The sequence below is a fragment of the Zingiber officinale genome, chromosome 1B, assembly GCF_018446385.1.
Source record: "Zingiber officinale cultivar Zhangliang chromosome 1B, Zo_v1.1, whole genome shotgun sequence".
Lineage (NCBI taxonomy): Eukaryota > Viridiplantae > Streptophyta > Magnoliopsida > Zingiberales > Zingiberaceae > Zingiber > Zingiber officinale.
Genome location: NC_055986.1, coordinates 38,858,014 through 38,879,675, shown reverse-complemented (window position 1 = coordinate 38,879,675; position 21,662 = coordinate 38,858,014). Strand labels below are relative to the sequence as shown.

Sequence of the window (21,662 nt, the reverse complement as noted above, 5' to 3'; positions counted from 1 at the left end):
ATATTAGCATCTATACTTAAATAAATTTTATCTTATTTTATTGTTCTTAATCAAGTATTTTTTTGGTCTTCCTCTTTCTCATTTGATGTACGTATTTGTCATAATTTGAAATGGCCTAACTAGAATATTTATTGATCGTCTAAGTATATGTTTGTACCATCTTAAATGTATTTTTTCAGAATTTTTCCTCAATAGATGCAAATTTTTTCTCTAATACTCTCATTTTTTATTCTGTCTATTCTCGTATGCCCACACATGCACCTTAACATCCTTATCTATGTTAGTCTTATCTTCTAACATAGAAAGTCTAATTATCATTTTGTAGAACTTCCTTTTAAGTTTTAGAGATACTTTACGAATACAAAAAAACACTCGACACTCCTTCATTTCAACCATCCTATTTGTATTCTATCGTTTATATGCGTTTGGTTTATTTGTATTTTTATTTCATTTTCCAGAAAATCGCATTTTCTCATTTTTCAGAAAATGACTTTTCTGCATTTTTCATTTTCTTAGAAAACGCTCTCTCTTTTTCTTGAAAATGAACGTGGAAAATGCAAACCAAATGCGTTTTCCATTTTCTCAGAAAATGAAAATAGAAAACAACATGAAAAATACAAACCAAACGCTCCCTTAAAGTTCTCAGTTCTAGACAACTCGTTATCTCCTATCTTAACAATTATTTCATTACGTCTAATATTGCTAACTTAAATCCTATGTTTTCTGTCTTTACTAGGCCTAAAACCTTTCACTTATAGTGTTTCCCATCAAAATTCTAGTTTAGCATTTACTTATTCATGTGTCTCATCTACCAAAATAATATCATTTACAAACAACATGAACTATGGTACTGTGTCTTAAATGTGTCTAGTGAGTTTGTCCATGATAAATATAAAAAGATAGAGACTTAGAGTTGATGTAATCATATATTTATTAGAGATACTTCAGTTAATCCGCCTGAAGTCTTCACTCTGGTCGTTACATCTCCATACATATCCTTAATAGTTCAATATATATTACACTGATATCTTTCTTTTCTAGAATTCTTCATATAATTTCTCTTGAGACTCTATCATAATTTTTTTTTAATCAATGAATACCATGTGTAGATCTTGCTTTTACTCTTGGTACTTTTTAATTAATTGTCTAAAAAGATATATAACTTCTATTGTCGACCTTCCAAGCATGAATCCAAATTGATTTTTGATCACTATAATCTCCTTCTTTAATCTTTTTTCTATTATTTTTTTTCAAAGTTTTATGATATGACTTATTAGTTTAATACTCTTATAGTTTGTACAATTTTATACGCCTCCCTTGTTCTTATATAGGAAAACTAGAGTACTTACCTTTAATTGATCAGATAATCTTTTAATTTTCAATATCATATTAAATAATTTTTTAAGTCATTAATACCTTATTTTCCTAAGTATTTTCATACTTCTATTATAATATCATCTGGTCTAATAGATTTTCTATTTTGCATCCTATTTAAAACTTATTTTACTTCTCAAGTTTAATTTAAATTCAATAATAAAAATTTAAATTTCTATACTCATTTGATCAACTTAAATTATCTAAGTTAAATTGTGTTGGGGTTGCAAGGTTGCAAACATAGTCCCATATTGGAACACATGGGAAAGATCATGGGTTTATAAGAGAAAAGATATCTCCATTTGAATGAGGCCTTTTGGGGAGAGCCCAAGAGCAAAACCATGAGGGCTTAGGCCCAAAGTGGACAATATCATGCAATTGTGGAGATATCTAAATTCTTTTCGATCCTACAATTGGTATCAGAGCACGGACTGCCAAAAGGTTTAACCACCGACTGTGCACAAGAGCTATGGTCTGATTGAGCCATGTGGGTACTGATAGGACCGATGATCACGATTAGAAAGGGGAAAATAAACACAGAAACGAAAGGGAAAGAAGACAAACCTCAAACAAATCGATGTAACGAGGTTCGGAGATGATACTCCTACTCCTCGGCGTGTCCGTAAGGTGGACGAAGCCTATCAATCCGTCGGTGGATGAGTCCCCGGAGAACCGGATAATATATACTCCTTGTGGGTGGAGAAACCTCGCCACAATAACTTGCAACAACAAGAAGGTGTACAAGAAATACAAGTAGAAAGACAAGAACAATGTACAAACACTAACTCGCCTTCTCGTCGACTGCCTGTGAAGCAACAACTTCTCGGACAACAGCAGCAGCTGACCGTCGACTGGAAGCTCACACGAAGCTTACTGGGGAGAGCTCAAACAAAGCTCAGATCGCAAGCAGCAGCAAGCTAGAAGAAGGAGAGGAAGAAGAGAGACACTCAGCCCTGTAGCCCTCGACCTCTTTATATTACCTGTGCCTGCGAAGAACCTGCAACGAAGACAGAAGACGCAGAACCTAACCGTCAGGCCCTGTGCTGATCGGTCTGGGCCTTGCCTGATCGGTCGTGGGGACCGATCAGGCCCTGTGCTGATCGGTCCCCAGACCGATCAGAAGGCTTCACAGAGAGTTTCCCAACTCTCTGTGTGGAATCTGATCGGTCCCTGGACCGATCCCACCTTAGGTGGTAGCGTCCCTGATCGGTCTCGGGGACCGATCAGGCTCCATGCTGATCGGTCCCCAGACCGATCAGTAAGCCCACAGAACCATGATCACCTTCTGTTTGTTATCTGATTGGTCACCAGACCAATCAGATACACAAACGTATCACTGGATCGGTCTGTAGACCGATCCAGAGCTTGGTTTTTGCCCAAACCAAGTTCCACGCCTTCCAAACCAATATCCGGTCAACTTTGACCTATTGGTATCTCATGCTTAGCATCTGGTCACTCCCTTGACCTGCTAAGACTCACCACCAAGTGTCCGGTCAATCCCTTTGACCCACTTGGACTTTTCTCTTCGTGTCAAGTATCCGGTCACTCCCTTGACCTACTTGACCCTCTCAACACCAGATGTCCGATCACCCTTGATCCATCTGGATTTTCCCTTGCCCGGCTTCACTCACCAGGACTTTCACCTAGCTTCACTTACTAGGATTTTCACCTGCCTTCACTCACCAGGACTTTCCAACTGCCTGGCTTCACTCACCAGGACTTTCCCATTGCCTGGCTTCACTCACCGGGACTTTTCCCACTGCCTGGCTTCACTCACCAGGACTTTCACTTTCACATCCGGTCCAGAGAACGAGCTACCGAGCCCTCTCCGACTTCCATCCGGTCCAGAGAACGAGCTCCCGAGCCCTCTCTGACCTCAGTCCGGAGAACGAGCTACCGAGCCCTCTCTGACTTCCATCCGGTCCAGAGAACGAGCTACCGAGCCCTCTCCGACTTCCCATGCCAAGTTTCCATACTTGGACTTCTCCGTGCCAAGTCTCCATACTTGGACTTTTCCCGTGCCAAACTCCCTGCTTGGACTTTTCCGAGTCAGGTCAACTCACCTCGGGTCAACCAGGTCAACCTTGACCAAGGTTGCACTAACAATCTTCCATCAACATACAACTCTTCTGTTTTCGTCAAACATCAAAATACAACTCGAGTCAGGTCAACTCGAGTCGGGTCAACCAGGTCAACCTTGACCTAAGGTTGCACCAACAGGTACAATATTGACCTCGAACAAAGAAAGTAGGGGCTCCTATGTTCGGATCAAGAGGACCAAACGCCAGGCAGGAAGTCCTAGTAGGTCGGGTGGACCGAGGGGCAGGAAAACCTGGTGGGTCGAGGATCGGACGTGGGAAGCATATGGTCCTTTGTTTGAGGGGGGGGATTGTTGGGGTTGCAAGGTTGCAAACATAGTCCCATATTGGAACACATGGGAAAGATCATGGGTTTATAAGAGAAAAGATATCTCCATTTGAATGAGGCCTTTTGGGGAGAGCCCAAGAGCAAAACCATGAGGGCTTAGGCCCAAAGTGGACAATATCATGCAATTGTGGAGATATCTAAATTCTTTTCGATCCTACAAATTGGTCATCTAAATTTTTATTAAAAAATTGATAAAAATATCTCTTCGGCCACTCTTATATGTCTCCATTATTACTAATACCTTATTGTATTCATTTTTAATACATCTTATTTGGATAATATCTCTTGTATTCCTCTCTCTCACTTTAGCTATTCTATAAATATCTTTTCTAATTTTTGATATAAACATTCAAAAGTTTTATTTTTTGCTTCGTTCACTGATTTTTTAAGTCTCTTTCTTGATTAAGTTTTCCTCATTCTTACAAATATATAAATTCCATATATAGGTTGTTCGTTTTTGTTTTAATTTCTCTTATACTTTTTCATTCCACCACTAAGATTTCTTGTTTTGGTGGTGCATGCTCCTTTCACGCACCAAGTACACTCTCAACTGTTATTTTCAACTTTTGATATCATCTTATCTCATGTTATATTAGAATTATCGTATATTTCACCTAATGCTTGTACTCTTTTCTTCTCCTTAGATATATTTTACTTTATATCCTTTAACGTCCACCACTTATTTCTAGAAGTCGTGTATGTTTTTTTTTTTCTATTGATACTATGATTGAGGTATATATCCAATACTACTAACCTTTATTAGATAGTTAAGCTTTCTCCAAAGATGACATTGCAATTTTAATAAAATTTTCTATTCCTTTTCCTAGCCATAAGAAATTTAACTTGTGATTTATTATTCTCACTTTTGAATATGACCAAATGTTCTTCTCTTTTCACTACTACAAACTAAGGCTAAGAAATCACTCATAAAGTGTTGTTTTTGGTCATATAAATGTTGCATTATGCCTAAGGTAATACTTTTCATTCTATCTTATCAAGTCCTGTCATGTTAGATATAATGCAACGCTTTTGTCATTTTATGCAACACTTTCTTGAACTTTCGTGATATATAGCAAAGGCAATACTTCTCTATATGCAACACTCTTTTCTTCCAACGACAACACTTATTTTTTTGTTACTCTTAAGCAATTTTAACACTTTTTACTATTAATAGTGATCCTGTCCGAGCACTGAGTCGATGGACGTTGGGGATGTGGTGCTCTCCGCTGTCTTCGGCTGGTGATGTGGATCTCTGGCGGACCTGCAAAGAAGCCGAGCCGGGAGGGGTTTCCCGGCGACGACCCTCCGATGCTCAAGTCAGGCAGCGAAGAAGAAGAAGAACAAGACATCGTTACTGTGGCTACAGTGATGAGAATTACATACCTCCGTCGTAGTCTGGGGGTCCTTATATAGGACCCCTGGGAGGCGCGAGCACGCTTCTCGATGCACGCATGCTTCCCCAAATATACCTCAGTAGGGTTGTGTCAGAAAAGCATGTCTGACGTCATTCCGCAATTGTCTGAGCATATCCCGGATGTGATGGTGGAAGCTTCCACCATACGATTCTCTGTCCGCTCCGACTGCCGACTATGCTGTTTGTCGGTGGCAGGTGTCTCGAGGACGAAATTATCAGTTGTCCTTTTTGTCTCCTAGCGCTCTTACCTGTTCTCGGGCCGAGCGGACCAGCCGCTCGGCGCTCATGGCCTCCGGGAAGCTCTGCTCATGTGCTCGGATAGAATTGCGCCTTATTATCCTGCGGCTCGGTCGAGCAACCTGTCCACCCGGCCCAGAGACTCTTTTACCTTGAGCATCGGAAACCCGACCCCTGGTCGGGATGTCTTTCGTCCGGCCTGGGAGACCCATGGCCGGCTGTTTGGTCGGGCGGATGCTTGGTTGGCCCACCAGTCCACTCGGCGTGACCTCTATCCGCTCGGCCCGACCTTGGGGTTGACCCTCTTGACCATTAGCCTCCACGTGTCGTTGACCTCCCGCCAACGAGGGCCCCCCGTCCTTACCACTGGATCAAATAGCAACACTTTTTATAATTTTTTAAACCCAATAATGGAACACTTTTTTCATTAAATGCATCACTTTTTATTAAAATTTTCTCCTCTTAAACACATCACTTATTGATACATATGCAACACTTATATTTGCGTTTTATTTTTAAAATGTAACACTTTTACCCATTAATAGCAACACTTATTTTTACACCAATATATTATTGATAATGCAATTTTATTATCCATTCAAACACATTTGTACAAAATAGATTATTCAAAATATAATCATTGTATTGCAAAAGTTATACCACACTATATTCTGCTTAAGAATTTTACAAAAACCTAACAACTGACTGTTGGTGCAATATTCCCTAGGTCAAGGTTGACATGATTAACTGAACTTGAATCGGGTCAAGCTCAAGTCTTGATGTTTGGGTTTTGATGTTTGACAATACATGGAGACAAGACATGGAGATTGCAGGTGCAATTGTTCAAGTGGTTAGATTGTAAAGGAGAGTCAAGTAGGTCAAGGTTGACTGGATACTTGACTGGAAAGTCCTAGTGAGTGAAGCTAGGTGAAAGTCCTGGTGAGTGAAGCCGGGCAGCTGGAAAATCCTGGTGAGTGAAGCCAGGTGAAAGACCTAGTGAGTGAAGCTAGGCAGTATGGAAAGTCCTGGTGAGTGAAGTCAGGCAAATGAGAAGTCCTAGTGAATAAAGCTAAGCAGAAGGAAAGTCCTAGTGAGTGAAGCTAATCTGAAGGAAAGTCCTAGTGAGTGAAACTAGGCAGAAGGAAAGTCCTGGTGAGTGAAGTCAGGCACAGGAAATCCAGATGGATCAAGTTTGATCAGACATCTGGTGTTGGGAAACCCAAGTAGGTCAAAGGGATTGACCGGATACTTGGCACGGGAAATCCAGGTGGATCAAGGTTGATCGGACACCTGGTGAAAATAAGTCCAAGTGGGTCAAGGATGACCGGACACTTGGCACGAGGAGAAAAGTCCAAGTGGGTCAAAGGGATTGACTGAACACTTGTTGAGGGAGTCCTAGCAGGTCAAGGGTGACCTGATGCTAGGTATGATGTACCAACAGGTCATGGTTGACCGGATGTTGGTTTAGGGGACTTTGGACTTATATTTGGGCAATAACAAGGGCTGAGCCAATCGATCGGCTGATCGATTGGGAGAGTCCCCGCGACAAGACTCCTCCCAATCGATCAGTGGATCGATTGGGGAGAAGTGTCGCGCGAACAGAAAGCCTCCCAATCGATCAGCTGATCGATTGAGAGCCTCCAATCGATCAGCCGATCGATTGGGAAGTGCGATTCGCACGATAAACCCTGGATCGATCAGCCGATCGATCTAGGCAATTCCCGAGAGCACAGAGGCGCTCTGGATCGATCAACCGATCAATCCAAAGCCTCCCCGATCGATTGGGAGCAATCCAATCGATCGGGATCTGACCATTGGCGCAGGATATAGCTGTTTGCGAGCGCTTCTCTCGGGAGAACTTCCACGGCTTTCATCTCCGATCCTCACAGCGAATCCAACCACTTCTCCATAGTTCTCACGCCAGTTCTTGAAGGTTCTTGGAGGCTTGTGCTGGTGCACGTCCAAGTCAAGAGGCGAGGAAGAAGTTAGGGTTAGGGTTTCGTGTGCAAACTTGTAAGCTTTTTCTTGTATCTTGTTTTCCCTTTCCTTCTTCTTGTACTGAGAGCTGGTAAGGCTTCTTCGCCTTCAGTAGTTACCGTAAAGGAGGGTTTTTATTAGTGAGGGTGCGTGAGTGTATGGATCCTTGGATTAGTCACCTCCTGTGAGGTGGATACCAAGTAAATCCTCGAGTTAGCGTTGTTGTATTTATGTTCTTGTATTTTTCGCTGCACATCATCGCAAGAAGCAAGCAACGACGAGCACGAGATCGCGCCGAGCTATTCACCCCCTCTAGCTACATATTTGGTCCCAACACTGACATCTAACAATATATAGCCAACTAAAGCACTATACAAAAGCCATCAATTAATACCTTCATGAATCCCAAAAAAAAGGCAACTACATATTTATAAAAAGCCAACAAATGGCAATGTGTGGTCGACTTCATTAATCCCCCAAAAGGCATTTGTCCATACATTGAACGTGCCCACCAAAAAAGACATCTAAATTTTTCCTGCTAGCATGAAAACTAAAAACAACACAACACACATTAATCAGTAAAGTTACACAACATAAAGAATATATAAAGAAATAATTCAGTTCTGCCAATGAAAATAAATATACTTGTTCAGTTTCAAGAAAGATCTTTAATCAGTAAAGCTACACAACATATTTACACATGCAGATCAGTTCTAGTCATTAGTTGAATCTTGAAAAAGAAAATGGGAGAACCACATAAATAAATTGATAAATATGGTTACCAGTTTAATCTTGAGAAGAAATTATTGAAACAAAAACAAATCAAAAACCCATAGATAAGTTTGGTTAACCATCCACACCTATAGAAGAGACTACACATAAATAATAAAATCATCCGAAGTGTCTTTAGCTACAAGTCCATTAAGAGGCTAGAAAGATAAGCAAATCATTATTAAACTGGACATTAATATTGCACATATTAAAACCAAGAACAGACTATTAAGAATTTTTTTTAAAAAAAATCAACAACTCAAGACTATAAGAACAGGAAAAGCCTTTTAACTAAATAACGAAAGGGAGAACTTACATGGAGCTCAACCTAGAAAAAAAAAGTTCTTCAGTACTTCAAAAGCTGTCAAGGCATGACACTTTTCAAATTTTGAGTTTACCATTCCTACAAGTCATTTGAAATTTATCAGCCTTATGCAAAAGTAGGAATCTCCAAAAGTACTGGCAAGTTAATTATTGCCAAAACCATATAAATTTGCAAGCACGAGCAGGGGAGGAGGAGCATGCCTATGCTACTAAAGTTTCAACAGTGGAATCAGATCACAAACTCTTTGCTTGCCTCAAAAAATGTGGAAGATTAAGCAAAAAAAAGTGAGAACTAAGGAAAAACCTGACAAACATATTGACATGTTCACCAAATAAACTAGAATAGTTTCGATGTTGGTGCTTGTTTATGATAAGAAATAGTGGGCAAAAGAATGGGTTTTTTGAAAGTTTCCTTGCTTGAAACATGCAGAAGGCATGATGTAGTTAGTTTACCTCTTTTGGATGTACTATGGACATAGAAAAATATAAATAAATAAATTTTGACAAGGAAACATCAATAAAAGTGCATGCACAAACCATCAATGAGTACCTTAAGAAACAATGACCCAATATCAATTAAACAAAAATATACGTACATAAAATATTTGAGATCATCAAGATAAGATAAAAAGTTAAATTGCTAAAACTGACGATACCTTCAAGATATAAATATTCCGAGTGGGCAACACCTACATAAAAGATGTGAGATCATCAAGATACATACATGGATGATAATTGAATTAAATCAAGAAAGGAAAAAAAAACAAATGGAAACTGAATTACTTCCAAAATTCCACCACCATGAAACTTAAGGGAATGTTGTGATAGTAACCGTCCATTTATCAATGTCTGAATGAACCAGTTATGCTAAGATTCCCTGGCATATTACTTGATGTAAATCTGAGTATGTGATAAGTTTAATTATTTACATGTTTCCTGATAATGAGAAAAAAAGGATCAATGCAGGGTGACACTTGACTAAGGTACTTTAGAAAATTATTATTGGGAATACAATGCATCTTATGAAGTAAGTGGCAGGGCAATTAACAATTGATGAACTTTTAGGGGGGGGGACAGATCAATAGCACACGCATTATCTAAAATTGATAGCTAACTTAGTTTATATAGAAAAAGGCAGATGCTCATGAGTCATACCTACATTGATGGCGGTCTCAACTGAGTCTTCAAGTCTTGAACAGTAGACTAGAACATAACCAAATGACCAAACTCAATAATCTCGGATAACGAGGTTAGGTGCAAATAACTTACAAAAAATTAAACAGTATTTAAAACATACAAAACATTTTTTGAACCCAAAATAATTAAATGCATTGTATATCAAAGTTGTTGATGGATTTGATTCTTGATTCGTAAAACATTTTGAAACTCTAATATGACCCTAATCTTGGTAGAAACACTAATGCAAGGGTGCAATGTTATCCAATCTAATCCACCAATTCGAGATAAATACAATTAACATTGGTCAAATTAAATTGCCCGAGTTAATCCAATTGCATTGACCTATAAACATGAATTAATCAATCTAAACAATCAATCAATTAACCTCAATTTCATTCACAGCCGTTACCTTCCATTTCAAATCTCAATCCTTAAGGTTAGCACCCCCAATTAGCTTGTTAATCAAATAAATACTTAGTTGATCCAACAATGATGCAAATGAATGTTCAGATTCATGTTAACAAATTGAGCAAATTTGATCTAATCCCAAATTTACCTTCATCGATAGTAAAACAACGATTCTTTCTCCGATGGTAGCTCCAGCGTTCAGGCGGAAAACCCTACAACTGGCCGGAGTATCAACGGAGATGGCCCAAACTGTGGAATGGTTGGGGTGACTACGAAGAGGATTATAGCTGTAGGTGGCCGACCATGGACTAGTGTTGTAGTCGTATAAATAGGAGAAGGGGCATCTACTCCGCTGGAACAATGGCGACGGTGAGCGTCGAGATCTGCTCGCGGTGGCGAGATAGAAGCGAGCACGACAATGTTTCGTGCTCGTGGTGGTTACGATTGCAGAGACGCTTGGACGAGAGGGGCAGCAGATCTGCGAGAGAGAGTGGTTGGCTCCGGTAGATTGGGAGGCTAGGGTATGGAGTGAAGTGGAAGAGATAGGGTGGCGACGGTTCTCACTCGGCCGACGACGAGAGGGCGATGCGAGAGGGAGGCGGTGGCGATTAATCGGGGAAAGAGGAAGAGGAATGGGGGAAATGGAAAGAAATCGGGAGGGGAGAAATCAAACTTAGGGTTTTGATTATAACTTATGTATTTCTATTACAATACTTCTAAAAAGTTTGCTTTTTTATAATAACAAGTGCAACACTTCTAAAAAATGTGTTGCATTTTAATTATAATGCAACGCTTATTTGAAAGTATTGCATGTTTTTTCTAAAATTTGATATATGACAATACTTATTGAAGTGTTGCTCCCAAAGTAATACCTTAGGTTCATTTTGTAGTAGTTTTTCTTAAAAAGTATATTAGCTAGTATAAGATCATATGCTATCACAAAATTCAATATAATTTTCCCTTTTTATTTCTTGTTCCAAACTCATAACCTATGCACCCTCTTATATTTCCATTTTTTACTCCGACATAAACAGGGTCGTCCTAGACTTTAAAAGACCTGGTGCAAAAAAAAAAAACCCCCTCCTTTAATTCAAGTATGAAAATTTCATTTAAATCGAAGGGTTTAAATGTGTGCACTACTGTATAGTATCTGGGGGAGGGCGGTGACGCGATGATGTGACAACGGCGATGTGACGATGCGACAACGGTGACGCGATGATGCGACAATGATGACGCTATATGATGGCTATCGGTGTGGGCGAAGAGTTTGAGGATGAACAAAAGTGGATTCCGGAAGATTAGGATTTATGGTAGAAATAAAAAAAGACTCGTCTACTCTCGTGCATATTTTTCTCTTTTTTGGGGGCACCTTTATAAAAAAAAAATCATAATATTTTAAAATTTATAATTACATCTTTTAAATTTTTTTCTAATGAATATATTTTATTAACTTTTACTAAAAATATATATATATATATATATTTTTTAAAAATAGGATCCGCCAAAGGTGGGGCCCTGTGCTTTAGCCCCACCTTGAAAACCCCTATGTCGGCTCGGGTAAGAAATATATGCTATGAGAACTCTTGCCTATTTAACATCACATCCAAATTCTCATGAAGATATAGTGGTCCTTGTCGATACGTTACAGTCGGACCCTATAACGCTATCTCTTGTATATTTGATACTACACCTGAGGTATAGAGAAATAGTAGTCCCTGCTGAGATATTACAATTAGATCTTACAATGTCTTCCTTTTGAAGAATAATCTATTATTAGCAGAATAAATTAATTTATTAAACATTTACTTTAGTTTAATGCGGGTTAACAACATAATCTAATATAACTCTCGGTAATTTATCATGGACAGAGTTATATTATATTTGTTACTTTGAGGAAATAAAATTTGATTTAAGAAAAATAATTTTCTGGAGAAAAATCAATAATTCATTCCTTAACACAATATTTGATGAATATGTAATTTCTAAAAATGTAGCTTTCAATTGATTTACTCTAACAAAAAAACATCTATAAAAATGTTTTAAAATAATCTATTTAGATTATTTTTCAAACTAAATTATTTTTAAATCTATTAAATAAAGACTCAATGTCAATTGAGTAACCTTTTATAAAAACAAAACAGCTTTGCTTCTTATTTATTATGTTTATATTTTCCATTTTTATAAAAACATTAAATGAATGTGTTCTTTTCAAAGCTTAATTTATCAATATAGTCCAATCTTTTGGAGTATTTGTTTTTGTTTTTTTTTTCAAATTCAATATAACTTTTAAATTTTATCAAATTTAATAAATGCATTTGTTTTATATTAAATATGATAGCCATCAAGTATTCAATCTAACACTATAATTTTTGCTAGGGATCATATTGTTCAAGCTTTCGAACTTAAAATAAACTAAACGGTGTTCACTCGGTTTCTTTTTCTCGGTTTAAAAAGAAACAACAAAATTAAATTACTTCCAATGAATGAAAAGACATTCAAATTTTGCAGTATAATTTCTCTTTAAAGTGCACGCGTACTGTTTCATTACAAATTAAACTAATATAAAATTTATCATTAAAATCAAATAAATTAAACTAATATAAAATTAATTAATTTAATAATTATCGAATTAATGGAACTTTTTATCAACACTCAATTGCTATGTCAACAATCGATTGCGCCCGTCGATTCCTACATTTATTATGCTTGACTTATGGATCACCAGTATCATCAGTCGATGACTACTGTACTGACACTGCTATTTAATCAATTTAATTAAAATTTGAATTTTTTAACTAAGACAGAATCGAATAAGGGAAATTTAATTAAATATTTTCTTACTTCAACTCCCTAATAGACACCCATGTATCTAATTGTTCTCATTTTTTTAAGTATAAAAAATTTAAAATGTGATATAATTTTTTTTAAATTCAGTATCATTTAATTAGAATTTAGCATATTTTCTATAAATTGGATTACTTTGATAGATCAAGAATCGATCAACAATCAATCGGTTTGTTGTGAAGAAATATAAAGTATAAAAAGTCTAAAATGATGTATACTTTCTCTTAAATTCAACCTCATTTAACTAGAATCAAGTATATTTTATTAATTAAGAATCGATTGTCAATCAATCGATCTACTGTGAGGAAACAGAAGGTAAAAAAAAAAGTCTAAAATGATATATAATTTCTCTTAAATTCAGCATTATTTAATTAGAATCGAGTATATTTTCTATTCAATTAAACACGACTCAGTGAGATAAAAAATATACTAAATTCTAGTTAAATAGTACTAAATTTAGAAAGAATGATACCTTATTTTAGACTTTTTTATTTAAAAAGGAGAGATTTTAACTTTCAAAGTCGACGAATTCGATGGTCATGGTCATCAATAGTTTAGGATAGAAGGCGTCACTGAAAATTTGGAGGGAAAGAATGAGTATTAGTATGTTTTAATTAAAATGACAGACAATGAGATAAATTGGTGTTCATTGTGAAGCTAAAGCAAACAAATATATTTGATCAAGGAGCATAAATAATTATTTTTGAGGTTCAAATTTCGATAAAATCAAGATAAATACCTCTTTTACGTGTTAGTCATTATTCCAAACACTAATGGCAGCTCATAATTTACCTCCTCCGTATTAATATTGGGACGGATTGACAAGGACAAACGTATTTATCTTTTGCCACCATTATATATATATATATATATATATATATATATATATATATATATATATATATATATATAAACTGAACTTTCATATTAGCTGAATTGAATTTTCAAAATAAATAAATTTCATGGATCATTTTGATTTAACTGAGATTTTGATGACTGTGTTGGCAACAAGAACATCTACACCATCAGCTGTCCTAACTCATCCTCTATTTAAGAAAGCAAAAGGAAACATTTTTTTTTGTAAGAAGATTCAGAAGAAATCTCCACGGAGTGCACAGTACTCTGATTCCACACTGCCATCAGAAGCCTGAGAAAATTGCCCAGATTGAGCAGCAGCAGCACCACCACCACCATCACCACCACCATTGTTGCTGCAGCAGAGCATGAAACTGAGAAAAGGTATGAGCTCTGAGAGGCCTCTCTGGTGGCCCCAGTCAAGGATTTGGAAGGGCCATGAAATCACCAAGAAGGTGAAAGAAAGAAGATGAGATGCCATGCCATGGAGAAAAAAAGATGCTGCTGATAGACAGACATCTATGAAAGCGAAGCTAGCAGCTGGTGTCTTAATGGAGGCCACATGCTCACCTCTCTTTATGCGATAATGATGATGATGATGATACAGTCAACCACAATGCACAAGATGGTGGGCTCCTCCATTGCCACTTGAAGTAAAAGCACAAGAACGACTGAATCCAAAGAAAGAAAGAGAAGAAAAACAACTCAATCAATGAATCACTGTTCTCATGAAAAGGACAGAAGTGAGTGTGGGGATCAGTGATGCAGAGTATAATTTAATGAGTGCAAATTCCAGCACTCAGACATGGACCCAATCACATGGGAAAGGACTGAAGAAACATACTTTGTGGTCCAGCTCCACATGCCAATGGCTAAAGATAAGGCAGAGGAGCTAAACCTGAAGAATAATATGGTTGTAATTTTGATACTCATTAACAGGAGACAACAATTAGATTCTGCAAAACTAGTAGAAGGGATTATGCATCAATACTATGAGACGGAAATCATATGATACAATTATTAGACACGCATAAATTAAGTAAATTTAAGAGCTACTTGAGTTGAGCACTTAGGGCGGCATGAATGTGTGATAAAAAAAGATTGACAACTGTTTTTCTTTCAGTATTTGAGCGATCCGACGGATGCGATTCTGGTGGTGGTGGAGCTGAGGTTCCTTGAATCCTGGTGCTTTATGTAGTCGTCGCAGCTATTGTTCGAAACCCTTTTGGTGGGGGTGGAGTTGAGGAAATTGGTAGTTTGTTTTCCCATCTGCTGCACTTCCTGAGGTGAAAGGATCTGTATGCACGATACGTTGCTCATGAACTCACTGATGGATGCACAAGTATAGTCAGAGGATTTTATAGAAATGGATGAACTCGTGAAAGAAAGTCAACAATGATTAGAAAATTGCCATATGAAAAAGTAACCACAAAATTGTAGAGAACTTACTGCCAAGGATCATCGCCGACAAGAAGAATGTCATCCTCCCTGTCGACAAATACAAGCTGCCAGCCTGATCTCAAAGGGTCTTCCAACTGGCCTTCAAGGCCAAATAAACATTCCAGCTCCCTACGGAGCTCGTGGTAGCTGCTAAATCTGGTAATGTCTAGCGATCTTCCATAGGATCCTGATTTACAAATCTGCACCGGTAAATCAAACTAATCAGTTTATGAGCATGTTTGAACTAAATAGTTAATGACCTTTCATTCTATGTAAGCACGTAGTATTAATCAAAGTATCAAACAATTGGTAAGTCATAAACTATTTAACAATCAATTGGATGTAGCAGACCTTTCTCATTCTCATTTACAAGGAGATAAATTTACTAACCAATGTATTGATCATTGAAATTGAAACTCTGTGACTGACATGAATGCAATCCAGTCTTTAACAACTAAGAAATACAAATTAGTATTTTGGTTTTCAACTTTTTATCTAAAATCCAGCTGTAGAACATTGTAATAACACTGAACATTTGAAATCCACTTTTTTAAAAGAGAGCTTTAGAACATCAAACTACAAAACGCAGAGCAAGGCGACATTAATTTCATAGAATGATAGGTTACTGACCTTTACAAAGGTTCCACCTTTTGCATTGATTGGATCTGTATTTTCAGGAGATGGCAAATATCCAGGTTCATCTCCATGTGAACCAGACAATGAATGATTCAGTGAAAAATCATAATGCATGTTCAATGAATCAGTCCCAGTGCTAGTATTACTTGGGGCTGTCATACCATTCTGCACCAAAAGTGATGAGGAATCGATGTTAACACCAAACAAGTGATGGCTCTGGGTCTCAACGTTACCATCTTGATCCACCATGCACTCCCTTCCAGGAAATGGTGGCAATGCAACAGAATGCTGAGAAAGGCTATTTTGTGTCACACCTAATTGTTCTACCTGAGGCATGACAGATTGATCTCCAGCAGGGAGCGGTAGCATTGATTCGACTGCTAATCTCTTCGATGACCATTGAGTAGGCCTAGAACTTATTATCTGGTTGCTTCTCGCCCATGCAAGTAGATTCGATGCTGCTTCAGGAGATAATTGTTGCAAAATATTATGCAATGGGGAGACAGTAGAGGTTGGGACGCTGCTACAATTCGAGTCGGTAAAGTTCTGAGTCTGCAAAAATGGAGAAACATTTTGCAGTGCTGCAGATGGAGACTGCAACTCATTCATTAGTTGAGGAAAGGAAGGTACACCATTAGAATTCTGCTCATGATTAGGTAACAATTTCTTCTGTTGCAGTTGATGATGTAAAGTTTGCTGCTGCTCTGGGATTTGTTGCTGCAGAATTTCTTGTGGTTGCTGCTGCTCGCCAAGAGAGTATACTTGTGGCAGCTGATGCTGAAAATACTCAGATTGAGACTGACCTAGCACCGGGTTTATCTGAATATTTTGATGGAAGGTTTGATGAAGTTGTGGTTGTCCAGTCTGTAGAACCTGACTGGCTAGTATCGGGGATGATCTGCTAGTACTGTTTGGAGTTTGCTGGAAGTGCAGCATCTGAGGTGGCGGATGCTTTGTAGTGTCCATGCTCCTAGTTTCGTGAAGTGCCGCTGCAGCCGCTGTCTGGTACATGTCAGATTGCAGACCAAGCATTTGAGTATCAAACCGTGGCTGCATTTGCATCCATGGTGTAACACCCATACCCTGAAAGTTCAGTGACTGAAATGCAGGACTTCCTGCATGTCAGAGGCACATTAGAGATGAATTCAGACTGATACCATCCTCTTTTCCACTTAATTATCGAAATATTAGTGAGTGGAATGACAATCTCTTCATAAAGGATATAACATTAGCAATTGTACCTGGAAGTGAGGGCAATCCGGTTGGCCATGGACGCTTAAGCCTAAAGGGAAAGGGAGGCGGATACATTGGAAAAGTTGTCAGAGGCTCAATTTCCCAGAGTGAAACCCTTGGCTGCCTCTGACCAGCAGTTGATTCATCCCAGCCAACCTGGATTAATGAAACCCAGATGGCATAAGCAGGATGATTAGAGTTGTTCGTATCTTCAAGAAATTGGTTTCAAAAAGAATTTCTATGCAGAAAGAAATTACCCAGAATTTTCCTTAGGCAAAGTAAATCTGATTATTGTGTAAATTTTTACCTTAACAGATCGCCAGTGTGAATTTGGCCAATTGACAGGATCAAGATCACTAATTCCTGTAATTGTGCCCATGTATCTGTTAAATTAAAGAAGTAACCATCTTAAGTCATGAAAGAGAACAATAAGAAAATTATAAACAACGAAGCATCAACATGATCATGGAAGTGCAGAGGAAATGCTCGACAAACAAATCACTAAAATAGAGGCTGCATATGAAGCTACCTTCGAACGCTTGACTCTTCTGTCTCAAAAAGCATCCGGAAACGCATACCCACAGAAATACGGGTGTGATAAACTGCTTTAACATACTTAGCAAGTGGAATGACAAATTCAGAAGGGCTTGCCCTGAAAAAGATAAAAATTTCTGATTAATCAAATGACCAGAAAAGATAGATCTTTAAGATATGTCTTATTCACCTTGGATTATAGAATATAGTAAATCTACTGTTTGTGGCAGCAGCATGAGCAGCTGCGGCAAGAAGTCCTATGTGCATGCTGTCACTAGACAAAACAGATGAGGGCAAAACTGTTTGTGGTCTATTAGCACGCCGAATTCCCAGAAGTAACTGATTGTTGTCATTCCTATTATATCAGGGGCGGGAAAAATTCAATATTTATAATTTTTTTTAAAAAAATCTGTTAACAATGCACAAATTGTTAATTGGAGAAGCACCATGTGAAAAGAACAGAATCCCCTGCAACAAGTCTCTTTGCACTCACAAAGACACTCCATCCTGTTGTAAGAAGATGTCTCTTTGGCTGACCTGCATCAGAACCATGACCATACCCTCGGTTGAAGATTTTATATCACATGCTAGACCTGACTAGAAATGTTAAACTACCACAGCAAGAACATTGAAAGTTCTGTGAGATGGCATAACTCAAACTCATAATGGCATGTTCTACCAAATAGTAAATCCAACCTCGGCACCTATGAATATCTTATTGACTATCACGCATCAGCACCATCAAGAAATGCAAATAGAGGCAAGACATTCACATACCTCGGAATATGTGGCGGAACTTCCACTCATTACCATGGAGATCCCTTGCAATCAACTCTTGACAAGGAGGCTGCTGTGAAAAGTCCTACAACAGTAATATAGTTTAATTAGGATGGGATATAGAGCCTTGAACAGAGTTCAATCAAGGGACAAGTTCCATGTGGTAGTCTTCAAATAGTTGGGACTAAAAAGGCTTGTTGGTGAAGAGGAGGATCATGATATATACTAGTCAACTACAGATCAGCGAGAAAATGCCATTGATTTTTGTCGATTAAATGGCAATTCAAACTTCTGCTAGCAAGCTAGATTTACCAATGGAGGAAACACTTTTTCTGCTGCTCGACGAGGAACAGAGAATCCACCATGTGTACTGGTGTCACTTGCGGTTAGCGTCTTACAGAAGTAATTAGTTGGCTGTTTGCTCGGAGTACCCAATTCAGCAGGTAGATAGGGATCTTTTTGCTCTTGCTACAGAACAAATTTAAATGTTGCAATGAGAATCAAAGGATGTCGCAGCAAAATAAGGCATTGAGAGCACAGATAAAGTGATTACTGGATTTAATGGTTGCAATGTCATCTGGGCATAAACTTCATCTGTCTCTTTGTCTGCCTGTAGAAAATGCACACTGATGAGTATGTAAATGATCGTGAAATTAAGAGAGAGAATTAAAAATATCTGAGTGAAACTTACATGCATAGTAACATTATGAAGCTGACAAACCAACTGAGGTGGCAAACTTTGGTAGCTAGGAAGGGAGTCAATTTCCTTATTGGTAGATGCAGCTACCTGATGAGATAACCAGATTAAACAGCATGCCAAGAAAAACAAAGAATGGCCTTATCCAAACAATCCGAGCTAAATAATCAAATACAAGCAAGAAAAAAGATTCACAGGGATAATTGTTACACTGCTGACTGCCAACTGTTTAAAACAACTGGGAAATGAGTAAAACTGCTTACCTGTTCACTGTGGCCTTGTGGGAAATAGACTACACGACTTCCAACAAGAGGCAATGAAACTAGTGGTCCGGCACAAGCATGCCATAACTCTGAATTCAAGCAAATTTGTTCTTCTGTGTCTTGAACTACATGATTAACACATTATACAGTTAAAATGAAGAAATTATATATAAATGATGGGAGAATCATCATTGCCATCAAAATGTAGTGGTTGAGTCACTGTGAAGGTTGGAAGAAGCAAAACTACTGTTTACATACACTAAATGGCTCATGGTTTTCCAAATTTTCAAAGCTGCATACAAAAATAATGGAATTATGTCTAAGTCTTAACTTAATTAGTAGTCAATATCCTTTTCTTTTTCTTTTTTCTTTTTTCTTTTTGTTGATGAAAACACATATTTGTCAAATGTCACTTCCAAACAGATGGATTTAGGAATAATATTGTTTTGCAAAAATGACTACAGTTTGGGATCTTGAAAAGCCACATTTAACAAAGTCTTCTGGGAGGAGAAAGATTTATTAAAATTACAAACTGCATTATTACTTTATTAATCCTTCTAATAAACCACACATTGACCCAGCAGTGTTAACTAGCACAGTTAGCAATGCTCAATGAGATTCATTTACATTGAAGGATTAATAGCAAAAAATTAGAAGGGGAACTTAGATCACTAATGATGAAAATTTATTATAATCATTGATTAAGTACAACAAAAATGCATATATATCTTGATACGGTGAACATTTTAAGCTAATCAACAAAAATGCAATAGAACTCACCATCTTGCTGCTGATTTCCAAGACCTGATGGTGAGAGTTTCATCTTCTTATTTAATGGAGAGACTGCAACGACTGGAACCAAAAAATTGCAACTCTAGTCCTGAAGTTCCACAAAAAACATTTTTGAGAAAAGGAACTTGAATAGCAAGAATTTCCTTTCTCTTTCACACAACAAAGTATCTCTATGATTATGTTCAACTCTGCAAAACATTATCACTATCATTCTTTCATCATCACCAAATGTTTTTAATTGACATGGAATCTACCGATCTGAGACTATATGGAAAAGAAACAAATCAAAATAGAATAACAAGTTCAATCTTCTGGAGAGAGGAAATGAGAAAAATTTTCCAAAGCCGATCCAAGTTCCAAAAAAGTTATAATTCAACATTTTTAGTCCAGCAATTTAACTATGTAAGCTCTCGCTAAAAAGATTTGCAATTTCTCAGCAAGAAACAGATTTTAACCCTTCTATTTAATTTTCAAGAGATCCTGCGCCTCTCGGTTCAACAAAGTTGCAAGCAAAAAATCATTCTTTATTGTCCAATCAACGTCAAAATAATTCGTCCAGGTTCTCAGACGACAGACGACAGAACAAGGTCAATGAACCATAAAACAAGCAAACGAAAAATCGCAGTAGCTAACTCAACCAAACAAACCAATTTGAACCCTACCAACGAAGAATTTGAGAACGAAAAGCATCAACAAGAAACCCAAAACCGAGCTTCAGAAAGGAAAGAAACTCTACAAAATCTCAAAAGCCAGCTAAGAATTCGAAGGGGGAGGGAGGACATCGGCAGAAAAGTACTAAATACAAGCCACCCCAGATCTCACCTCAGGAACTCCCTTCTCGGCCCGAACCAGCACCGACAGCTACCCAAGCACCAAAAGCAGCTCCTTTCGTTCACCAAACATCAACGTCCGCCCCGATCTCGGCCTCGGACTTCCCAAACAAGCTGACAGCTGAAACGAGAAGAACCTAGAGCGAGCTCCACCTCCCAAAAGGCTTCATCTTGAACCCCAGGTAGCTCAGCGCCCCGCCGCCGCGAACCAGCGCCGCGCTCCGGGATCTCAGGCGCAGGACGAACATTTAGGAAGCGAAAGCAGCATCCCGCGACAACAGATTCGTGAGCTCGGGAGGAGCAATTGAATGCCGACCCTCTCCTCGCTCCGATCGAGTGCGTGCTCCGAGGAGAGAGCTTGACGGCGCTTCGTTTGAGAAGAGAGTGTCCAAGTACGCCTTTTTATTTTCGAGCATCCATCAAAACTCTGCTTTTGTTTCCTCCTTTTTTTTTTTTTTTTTTTTTCGTAGTGTAATTTTAAGCAGAGAGAGAGAGAGAGAGAGAGAGAGAGAGAGAGATGAGGGGATATTTTATTTCGCCCCACACTTAATTACATTTTACAAATCACCCTTTATTCTACTACTCTGTTACCATTATTTTATAGCTCATTTATTAACATTTTACTCCTCCATTTTTAATAAGTAAATAAA

General features: G+C 38.0%; 1 pseudogene; it reads right to left on the bottom strand.

The window, feature by feature from the left end:
• Positions 1-14,775: 14,775 nt before the first annotated feature.
• Positions 14,776-21,430, bottom strand: LOC122055260 (annotated as a pseudogene).
• Between the last annotated feature and the right edge of the window lie 232 nt (positions 21,431-21,662).